Raw genomic sequence first — 9,877 nt, forward strand, 5'->3', positions numbered from 1 at the left:
CACACACACATACACACAGATGTTCTTATGAATGCATGCGTGGAAAAAAAAATGCAGATTTACAAAGCCTGCTGAATCGGATCCAAGCTCTGTTCTCTATGTACAGAGAACACACATCAGACAGTGGTTTTACTTTGAACACATCAGTTGTATTTGCAAGACTTGAAAACAGCTAAAGACTCTGAGCTGCCATTGCTTTGATGTAAAAAGAAAAAATGATTACATAGGGTAGTTCAAATGGACATGTGCACATGATGTGTTCAAACACTGCTCAGTTATGCTCTTCAGCATTTGCATTCTGCATTGCAACACATGGCAGAAAACAGTCTCTTGTCCACATACAGGCAGGGTTCCGGAAAGCTTTTTCTTCCCCACAGGAGAAAATGAGAGTAAAATAGACTATATAAAGGTATTATATGTATTAAAGTACACTATTTCAGAAACAATGCGCTCCCACCTCAAGGGTTTAAGCAGCACATATTGTTGCCTCACTCCATTTGAAAAGAGAGCTATAGGTTGCACTCGAATGTCATGATGCTCAAAAACCTCTGTTGCGCACATCTGTCATTTCAGGTTCAAATATGAATGTAAATAATAGAATAGAAAAGAGGAAAATCTCTGCATGTTGATTTCACTCAAACTCAACATTCAGCCAAAGGATGTTACAAAGAGCTGATCTTTTGCTCATTTTAAGAACCAAGGGGTGTTTGGAGGAGGATGATAAGGTGCAGGGAGTAACAGGCAGTGAAACAGGACTCTCTGTTGGTGTGCTAGAACAGATAGTACTCAATAATAAATCTCAACTGTTGGGAAGTTATTCCAGCTCTCTCCTGTCATTTTGACAATGGAGTTTGGGCAAAAATATAACTTTTGGATGCAGATTGCATGGTTTCTGCACATAAATTCAACAAAAGACAATAAAAACAAGCCACATATAAAACACATATAATTAGATTAAAATTTAAAATACAAAGTTGAAGTATAAAGTCTTTTATAGGTTTCACATTGCACAATAAATCCATCTTGGCGGATAGACATAGATACTTGAATCAAGAGTATTCTTTAAACAGAGAAAACACGCGCAGTAAATTATGTTCTTTAACCAGCATCCATGGTTTATAATAGTCTTATTCTAATTCCTAGTTTGAATTTGCTCATTTTAGAAAGAAGGGAACAATTATAAACCATGCTGTTATTAATATACTCCCACTGTCCAAATACACCCACACTGAATATGCGCCGACATGAAATAAGGTTCTCAGAAACAGTCAGTAGTAATCATCTGTCTTCTCCAAGACACCAGCGTAAATTTAGATGGATGAAACAGCTGGACTATGAACGAAATCACACAACTTAAAGGCTAATGAGTAAAATAACAATTAAGGCTAATGAAAAGGGCATCTGCTGTGTTGTCTATTAGTCTGAAAATAAATATCCACACGTCTCACTTTTGATTTATCCCCAGCTCCATCATGTTGTTGAGCAGCACATTCACTACGGATCAAAACACACAAATCTAAATGTGCACTGGCAAGCCCCAGTCCATCATGAAAGACAGAAGACAGAAGCTCCATTCAAATCGGCACTGTCCATTAACAGGGCATTTCCAGTGAGAAGGGGTCACATTCCTCCATCTTACGGCTAATAGCTGGCCCTGAATAATAGCAGAGCCCATTCCAGGCTTCTGTCTGCTTATTGGTTGTATAATGAGGACAGCTGAAAACTCTCCTGGATGGGACCGACTGTGGAGCATAATGAATTATTTTGTCTTATATCACTGCTTCACATCACATGAGATCATGTGAACGTGGCTGCGTGAGGACATCGGCGCTTTTGTCGTGCTGCAAGAGGTTACTCTGCATCAGATTACATGGAGTACTCTGCAGAGGAAGGCAATTTGCAATCAAGTAAAGACAAGATAACACTGATAAACAAAATACTTCACTGGTTTAGATGTTCCATCAAGAGGATATCAGGCATTGTGATGTCTGATTACAACCAGAAACAGAGCGCTGAGACATGATTTTACATATTCACTTAGACCATCTTCATTTGTTATTGTGCACCACACGAGCGACAGCTGGGACTCAGAGGTAAACATCTGCTTTTTCTTCCAATAGGAAAAATCAATGCCAGTATTTCAAAAACACTCAACACTGTTTTGAAAGACTTTTTTTTTTTTGCTTAAGACACTTCTGCCCATCTGGATTTTAAAATCCAAAAATCCTGCTCCAGCTGTGACAGGGCAGAGGAAAGCCCTCTGTCCCAGTTGGCCTGAGATGAGTCTTCTTACCCTGCATCACTTACTGTAGTGCCTTAATGGACATTTGATTTTCTAAACTAAACAAATGAAGGGAGATTTTATACTGTGTCAGTGATTTAAAATTCTTTCTTTTTTTTTCGTATTTGTCATTTTGCTTCTTTTGCTCAGCTGCAAGTGAAACTTTGACCTCTGCCCTGCTTGTTTTTGTTTTTTTCAGTATCTGCAAATGTAATCAGTCTTCAATATGATGTCCAAACGCAACCTCCATGACCCTACAACTTTACTTTGTACCTTTAAATATTTAAAGTTGCAGTTTCTAGGCATTGTTTTTCTGTGGCAATTCCTTCTCTTGACATGAAAGAGACATGGATTCTGGACACCCATGAGGAGTTTTCAGATGAATCGTGGGTAAAAGGCGTTAGATGTGATCAAAACATGTTCTACCAATGGTAAACTTCAGCTTATTCTGCTTAAAGTCATCCATCAGCTGCACTTTTCTGAGACCAAACTGAAGTTTTCCCCCCCGTCTCTGCCAGCTGTCATCAGTGTCAAGTGATGGGGCCCTTGGTCATCAGTTTTGGCCATTTCCTAAAGTCAAAAGTTTCTAGGATGACATTTTTCATTTGCACTGTGACATAGAGCAGACAGTGAATCCCTGACTGTCTCTGTGTGTCTATACAAGGTTGCTCAACTTTTTTTTCCTTCAACTTTTCTCCCTGTATTAAACCAAGCCCCCAGGCTTAGCAAGAAGGGTCATCCAGCAAGAGTGGAAATCAGTTTCCTGTCCTTTCCTATACCTTGAAAAAATTATATATTCTGTCCAATGCCCACTCCAAGTTAGCTTCTTAAGATTTATGGAGCCTTTATAGGAGGGAAGATGTTTAATTGGTAACTAAGCATAGTGGACTTCATTTGGTTTTAGTTAATCTAACTCTTAAATTGGCCCCTTAACCCACTATTTGAAGGCTAAACAAGAAAAAAAAATCATACATAAGCATCTTTTGAAATATTTCCATTGCTTAATTCATATATCTAAAACCCATTTCATCTATTTAAAGTTTTATCAAGAGGTATTTATTTATTTAAATGAACATGGAGAGAGGGAGGTTTTACCTACCATCTTTTGCAGGATTGGGAGATAGACTAGAATTGCAACAAGGACAGTTTAAAAGTCTTTTTTGTGTGTGTATCTACCAGAACATTTCTTTTTGAACAGAAGAGTCTTTTGGGATTGTAAAACCCCTTCAAAACATCAGAAAGTGATGTCAGACGACCTTCCAGCTTTTTGAAAGATTGGCATGTTCTTATATTTCAGAAAACCAGATGTTGAGCCCTGTAACACGAATGCAGTGGTTCATGACAGAAACAAACAGATGCTGAAGTTGAGGTAAGACTTGAGTTATAACATGACCCACACTGATACTTTAACTCATATTCAGCCCAGCCAAGAGGCAGAGTTCACCTCTCCTGTCTGTTATGCAATGATACAGGCTTTGTCATGTCATCATCTTCGTCCGTTGCCAATCTTTCAATTGTTGTTCCTTTGCAGAAGCTGATCCAACAACTTCTGAAAAAAAAGAGAAAATACTGAGATCACTGAAACAATTAGGACGGCTACAGATCACCAGTTCAGTACACACAAAAGCTCTGGGAGTGTTCTCCAGTCCTGGCAAACACACAAACACACACATGCTCTTCAAGTCTCAGATGTGAACCACAGCCCTGCACAAAAAAACAAAACAAAACAAAGGTGAAGCCTGGTCCCTGTTGTCATCTCAACAAACCCACCCACCCACACTCCAGCTCCTCTCTCAGGACCTGCTGGATCCTCTGGCAGGGCCCATCTTCCCTCTGTTATCTGCCACAGCAGCAGTGTGGGTGGAGCAGCTGTGTGTGGGCAACCGCTCCGTCTGCAGCTCCACTGAATGGTGGCACTGCGCTGTAGCTGTCTCATGCCACTGAAGGGCCTTTTGTTCCTTGAGGGACACAGGCCTCATACTCGGAGCACAATGAGTCTGTTCACAGTTTTTTTTTGTTTTTTTTTTCTCCATAATGAGAGAGAGAGGGTGTTGGGTGCAGAGTGAACGCAAGCAACTACAATTACTCTAGCAGAAATAAAAAATGTTCCTTGGAGGACGATCATTATTGACCATAGTATTTTTTTTAAAACACCCACACCCACTCCAAATGATGAGTTGCTTCTGAAATGTATTTTTAAGCTTGGCCTTTCTCATCCAAGCTGGTGCATTAAAAAAAAAAGCAAAAGTTTGGTAGCAGCGACCTCTAGTGGAAGAATGACCTCATTGCTCTAACAAAATAAATGTAATGTGGCTCCTTTTAGAAAGAAGCATAAATTACATTTGCATCATTACAGCTTTACTGTCTATGAGTTTTCCCTCCAAAGTCACATGCAATCAGTCAAACATAACTTGTACAACATGTTACTTAAAAAAGAAAGAATGAAAAGATACTCCTGCACTTCCAATGTTTTTGTTATTAGACATTTCTCCCTTGATTTGTTGATAATTTGGTATAAGAAATATGTGATTGTGGCATTGAGGTTGAACATCAGCTATACACCTGGACTATATACTTCATGAAAAAATGACTTTCTGCTTCAAAGCACCATAATAGCAGAATAAACACAAAGCTCTGGTGGATAAAAGAATGGATACTCCATGCCTCCCATCCACCCCCAGGTTTTTTTTTTTTTGTATGAACGTCCTTTAAATTCAACCTCGTGAGTCCCACTCAGTGCAAGTCTTTTCAATTAACCATAACAGAGTTGGTGGGCAATTTAAAGCCATTATTACTTTCAACAGCTGCACTGCTGCAAAGAGAGGAAAAGCTGCATTATTACGAAAGCCCTTTAGTGTTGGTCATTATTGCAAAATGTTTCACCCTTTGCAAGGTTTAATTGAGCTTGTAGGAGAAAGGTGTGTTATTAGTTGCTCAATTGCCTGTGGGTCATACACACAATTAATGTTCTGCACAGTGTCTCAGGCAAATACTTGTTAACCGTGTTGAGAGCTGTTTCGAGGTTTGCCGTAGTCCTTATTTTCCATGTGTTTTGTGATTCAGTGCGTCACTTCTCTTTACATATTTATTCATACCAACGTCGAGGAAAGTACACTTGGCAGGAGCAAGGTCTCAATTTCAAAAGACGACGATGATGGAGCATAGGAATCGGTCTACATGAATATGATGTACACTTTCATGTACCGTCTGATATTTATACAGTTAACAGAAATATTCTAGATGTCTTTTGCATCATTCTGTATCCAGCGAATTCAGTCTGAAATATCTAGGCTTCACTTGTGTTATTCAATATTCTTTGCTTTGCAAGAAAGACGTATAGAATCACCTTTTTGAAAAGTTCAACCCGCTGTCTGTTGGTTAAAGACACCTCCTTCTTCTCCTCTTTCTTCTCCTCATCCTTTTTCCTCTTCACCTCTGCAGGTGGGCTGTGATAGAATGAACATTCAGTGTTTTTATAATTATTGGTAATGTTTGCTGGTAAAGACAATGGCAGTTATGGGATGATATTTCTTTAAAAATGACCATGCTGGTTTATCTAACTCCTATCTTACACTCTATCAACTATATACAATAGTATATTCTGTATAAATCTTAGTCAAACACATCTTCCTAATCATTGGGAGGATCTGCCAGGAAAGGAAAGCAAACAAGTGAGGCATGGAAAGAGGAAGAGATACAATTATAGAGCAAAAGAGTTGGCAGAGAAACAAGAGCAGCATATTTTGTAAGCAGATGTCATCAATGCAGGCTCTGCCTTCACACGAGAAAGTGATGCAAGAGATAAGAATGAATCGGCCCAGAGAGGAGAAGCATCTGACAACATGCCAAGGTGGAGAATGAGATGGAACTCACCGCTTGGATCTAAGATGCATCTCTTTCCCTGTAATGACTCTATCTCTGGGTTTGAAAAGGTTATCTGGACACATGAGCACATTCACACACACATCTGATTGAGTTGAAAGCTCAAAAATCATTGCAGTATATCACTTTAGTTTTTTCTGCTCTTTGAAGAAACTGAATGTTTCCTCTCTCACAGAGAAGAAAGGGATCATATCTTCAGAAAGAATACACAAGATTATTTTTCAGTAAGTACATGAATTCTACCTCCACTATGTTCTTTTATGCAGTGTAATTTTATAGCAGCATTATGCAAGAACTGCAAGGGACATTTATAGCAACAAAAAAAAAATTGTGTCATCAGATTTATAAACACTGATGAAATCCTCAGTGAAATGATGTGACCTAGTCTAAATCTGTCACTTTCCCAGCTGTCCCTGGCCAACGGCTGTAGCTTCCTGTTGCGGCCAGTAGAGGGCAGAGAGAGCTGCAGAATCGCTGTCGCAAATCTTTACATTCTTTATCATCTGCTATGAAGCTTGGCACTCTGAGCGGAAATCTCATCAGACTGAACACTGCATCGAGAGCTTAATGACATCTGAAGGTCACACAAGTATCTCCACTGCTGGCAATCATCCTGAAAGCTTGTTATTCAATTGAGGAGCACTTGCATTTATATATATGCAATAAGGCCATTTGTTTCATATCTTATCTCAAGTCCCTTTTATTGTATTTAGTTTTATCTCAAGCCAGCGTGCCATTTCACTCACCATACTGAATCCGTCTGTATATTCCTTGTTATTTTACATCTTTGTTTAGTTTTTCTTAGGAATTTTTGTAAAGTAATTCCCATTCTTAATAGGAAAAATAATAAAGTAAGAATCCTAATGTGATGTGTGCCTGTCATGGAGTTAGTTACCCTGCCTAAAACCTCTGATCAGTCCATCATTGGGTGTCAGTGGAGTTTTGGTGGATTTAGCACCTCTTCATGGAAATGTGCTGCATAATTAGGCAAAATGTTACCTATCAGCAGCTTGAATCTCATTTAAAAAGAACACATATTGGCTGACAGCTAATTCCTGCTTCTTTATTCTGCATCTATGTGACAATAGCTACTGCAGCTGCACGGGCATGTTACAATGGATGAGACAGGTGAGTGTGGCTGCAGGTACAGTACCGTTCACAGCGGTAGGGCGGGCGCTGTGGTGAAGCCTCCTCTGCCTGGGGGCAGTACGTGACTGTGGGTCTGCTGACTGTGCCAGCTGCCTCCTTTCCTGTGCCCTTCGCTCCAGCTTTTGCACTCTGCCTTGGGAACGGCTGATGAAGTCTGGTCTGGACCTCTGCAGTGCCTCCTGACAAAACCAGAAACATGCTGAGCTTTCTCACCTCCAACTCCCACTCCCCCCCCGCCCTCAGGATGTAGCCCTAGGGCAACCCCATGAAAAACTCCAATGCTGGTGGAAATGCGTCACTCCCTTTCTAAAAGGCATTGAAGTCTATTTCAGTGGTCACCCAAGGAAGCTGAGTTAAACCCAGGGAATAACAACATAAGAATTCCATCCAATCTAATATTAATGTATTTGCTCGACATTCGTATTTGAAGAATTCAATCCCCAACCTTTACTTTCGTTGTTTTATTAGCTGAAAAAATTGCTTCTGAACTCACCTGTAGAGAAACAGTTACAGGTGACCTTTCAGGGTCAGGACTCAGCGAGACGAATGCAGCACGGGGCAAGTTGCGATGCTGGACCGATGCTGGGCTTTGATCACGGCGTGGCTTCGCACACATATCTGTCACTACCAAGGCAGAGAAAATCAAATTGTTTGTGTTTCATTTACACCCGGCTTGGCTTCACATGCCTGACTGCAAAATGTCTGGTTGCTCAACAGCCCTCTGGGCCTGCCATGACATATTACTTCACAGCATGAATCAAACAGGCAGAGTATGTAAGAGCCAAGGTATTTCACTGTATCAGTATTGATCCACTCAAAGATGTGGCTCTAGAAACAAAGTGTCGAGCTTGCAACATTCTCAGGTGCTTGTAACAAAGATCAATGTTTTATATAACTTGGGAAATAATGATTATGTATGAGGGGAGGACAGGGGTAATAATACCAGTGTTTCCCTGAGTTGGTGCGGCGGAGTCTTTCTCAGGATTGTCCTTTGGTGTTTTCTTCTTGCTGAGTTGTCTTTGAAGTTTGATATTTGCAATGATCGCAGCTGCATTGAGCTTAAGCACCTCCTCTGGAGTCTGATCTGAGTGAGGATCTGGAAAGCAGGAGGGATTTGAAGCAGCTGAAGAGAAAGCAAAACAGTGAAACTTGGCATTTGACTGCTGAAAACCACCAGCAGATTTTTTTTTTTACATTATTTCATAATGGCCTGCCTCATCTGGAGGCTGACTGTATCAAACATTGAATTTAAATTACGTTGCCCAAGGCTTCAGTAATTAATTGATGACACTCTTAATGAATGTGATTAAAGAATAATTAATAATTTCACAGAGAGAAAAGGCATCATGAATGAAGAAACACAGCTCAGCAGAAAGTCCCTCCTTGGATTACTAATTCACCTGAATATGCAACAATCCCAACAGTCACTTTAGATGGACAACCAACTGATTCAAACACTTTAAATATCAAAGTTTTGGTCGCTTGTGAGGATGTCGTTCTAAAATGCACCCGTTCAGAGCTGTACTGTAGATGTCAACCAGACTTGATTCAGTTTAGACGACTGATGATTTGAGATTTGATGGTCGACAGTTTGGCTTCAAACTTAAAGCAAAAACATTTAAGTCCTAATTTTTAAAATGCAGCAGCAATAAAAGAAAAATAACAGAGCAACAGTGAAGCCTTGAATGCCCCCACAACTTGCATATTTGATTATTTAGCTACTGAAATAACTTGTTCTCTGTTCTGTGAACAAAACACAGAAAGAAAGTCAAATGTTGCATCATTTTACTGGTAAACAATCCTGAAACCTGAAATGAATAGGCGCTCTACTCATGAAGACATGTCGAGTGACTTGGACCAAAACTATTGAAAACAGCTCTTGATTCATGGAAACTTGCCTCAACCTTAGAGTAATAAGGTTTGAAATCTTGGACAATGTGATTATTTACTTTTTGCCAATTGTTAAATGGTAAGATTGTAAATAGAATTAACAATTTTGACTAAGTCAAAGTGAGCAAACCAGTCTCTAAGTTAATAGAGTTTGTGAGACTGGAATTCCCACAATATACTGTAACTGTGTGAACAGATTTTAGTCTCCACAACATAATCACTGGAAAGAATCACACACATACACACAAATGTAAGAGCTGCATTGCAGGATCCGGATGCTAAAATTGATTCTAACACATCCTAATACTTTATTTTCACCATGTTTAGCAGCTTGTGATTTCTTCTGCCTCCCTTGCGCTGCTGGTGAAAAGGGGGGGACCAGAATAGATTATGCATGCAAAGAGATGCGTGGGAAAATGAAAGAAGGTGAAAATGAAAAAGTGTCAGCAAGGCGCTAGTGGGGGGGGGGGGACCTCTGTGTCTCGCCGATGTTTTTAGACATCAGCGAAGATATCCGACCGGCACGAGTGTCAATTGTGTTCATGGCTGGCAGATAAAGGAATCACCCCCAATACAATCTAATAAGACATCAAAGGTGAAAGACAATATGAAACCTGGGAGTTCAGCTCCAGAATGCTGGAGTGTGTGTGTATAATAACTTCCAAGCTAGAACAC

This window comes from Trachurus trachurus (assembly GCF_905171665.1).
Source record: "Trachurus trachurus genome assembly, chromosome: 19".
NCBI classification, from domain to species: Eukaryota; Metazoa; Chordata; class Actinopteri; order Carangiformes; family Carangidae; genus Trachurus; species Trachurus trachurus.